This window comes from Mirounga angustirostris, unplaced genomic scaffold, assembly GCF_029215605.1.
Source record: "Mirounga angustirostris isolate CCGP_5_RB_7025 unplaced genomic scaffold, mMirAng1.0.hap1 SCAF_15, whole genome shotgun sequence".
NCBI classification, from domain to species: domain Eukaryota; kingdom Metazoa; phylum Chordata; class Mammalia; order Carnivora; family Phocidae; genus Mirounga; species Mirounga angustirostris.
The window spans coordinates 68,613,127-68,615,367 of NW_026991723.1; positions in this window are offsets into that span (position 1 = coordinate 68,613,127).

Consider the following 2,241-nt stretch of genomic DNA (forward strand, 5'->3'; position numbering starts at 1 on the left):
CAATGGTAGAAAGCCAAAAGAAAATGAGTGATAAATTTGAACACAAAATATTTTAACTTCAGTATGTTAAAATAAAAGCAAAAACTAAAAAATATTTTATTCCATATTATAAGGGGTTAATATCCTTATTCTATAAAGTGCTATCACAAGTCATTGTAAAAACACAGACACACAATCATACCAATAAAAAATAAGCAAAGGAAGGAGCGCCTGGGTGGCTCAGTCAGTTAAGTGTCTGCCCTGGGCTCAGGTCATGATCCCAGGGTCCTGAGATTGAACCCCACGTCGGGCTCCCTGCTCAGCGGGAAGCCTGCTTCTCCCTCTCCCACTCTCCCTGCTTGTGTTCCCTCTCTCACTGTCTCTCTCTGTCAAAAAATAAAAAAAATTTAAAAATCTTAAAAAAATAAGCAAAGGATATAAACTATCAAATCACAAAGGGAAAAATACAGAGGAAAGAGTAAACGGTAGGTCTCTCTGTATTTTCAGACTAGGTATTATCTTATTTTTCCTTTTGTTTAACTTTTCTGTATTTGCTAAGTTTGCCACAATACATAATTACTTTTATAATCAGGAAATATATCAAGAGGTATATATATAGACATAATGCAAAAAAAATATTACTATGTTATATTGGGAGTTTAATACTTGGCAATGAGGAAAGATGGTGCTATCTGAAATCAGAAGTGCTGAGTTCAAGTCCCAGGGCTCATTGAATGATCTTGAGCAAATCACTGAAGTTTGAACCTTGGTTTCTCCAAATAGAAAACAGAAGAAATAATACTCATGTCATAAATTATTATGAAGAATAGATTTTTAAAAATGTATGAGATAAATGTTTTGTGAGGATCACTTACAGATGTCAGAGATTCCCATCACTGATCCAGTGTTAGGGCTTTTCCCAGCCTCCAGACAAAATCTGTGCATCTTCTCTTACAAACACCATATCCCTTTGCCTGATGAGGGCTTAGGTTCTTAAACTAAGGCGGTGACACCTGGACATGTCTTGGATTTTGCAATCTCAGTGAATGGGACAGGAGCACCTACTAGAGCCTGGCTATATGCAGGTTTATAGTTAAATGAAACTGTAATAATAATCACTATTGCTTTCCTTTTTCCATGTCATTCAGTTTTATCATTCAGTTCTAGTATCCACAGAGTTAATTCAGTTACCAAACTGATACTACAATTCCATTTATGGAATTCCACATATGGAATTAAACGTTTACGACGTTTAAAAAGTCTTCACTGGGGTACCTGGGTGGCTCAGTCAGTTAAGCGTCTGACAATTTCAGCTCAGCTCAGGGTTGTGAGATTTCTCTCGATTCTCTCCCTCCGTCCCCCTCAACCTCCCTCTCTCTTTCTCTCCCTCTCTAAAAAAAAAAAAAAAAAAAAAGTCTCTACTAATTTCAAATTCAATCCTCTGTCATAAATCAGATGAGAGAGCACTGGCCAATCTCCTTTTTCAGTAACAGGAATAAGTCCTTTGTGAATGTTGCACGATATAGAGGTATAGAGGCAATGCAAAAGGACCAGAAGAAGCAACTTTTCCAAGATCCCTAATATGCAGAACAGCGCTTATTCTCCATTTATATCTCTATGTGAAATAAAAGCAGAATTATAATTTTCCAGGTGAAAAGCCTTATGCCTCCTTGTCTTTTTTTCTTTCTTTCTTTCTTTTCTGAGTCTAAACCTCTGAAAACCCTTTTAGATTGAAAGATGATAAGGGAAAAGTGGAGAAAAACCTTAAACATTCTCAAGGAAGAGAACATGTTGATATATGGAGAACATAATTAACTGCTCTGCTAATCCTGAGTTTACAAATAGGATGAAATGGACTGAAAGACATCAAAATAATTTAGAGAAAGTATAAAAATTATTTATTGGTTGACTAAGCTGTTAATTATTGTTGGTTATGTAAAGTATAAAATCTCATTTCTGGGAAACCTTATGAAGGAAGGGAAGGAGAGAGAGAGGGGGAGAGAAGGGACCGAGAAAAGGAGAAAACTGAGTTTTTGGTTCAATACCAGTTCAAGGAAATCTCTTTTGCTAAGATAGGCAAATTGGATGTAGTTGAAATGGTCATGAAGAGAAATGGAGTAGGTGTGGATCTTCAATAACTTTGATACGTAATCCCAAGCATTTTTTGTGAGACCATTTTCTCATCTGGAATAGATCAGTGGTTTTCAAATTGTGCTCCAGCAGAACATTGCTGATCCAGAAGCTAAACCAGAGAACAGTAGT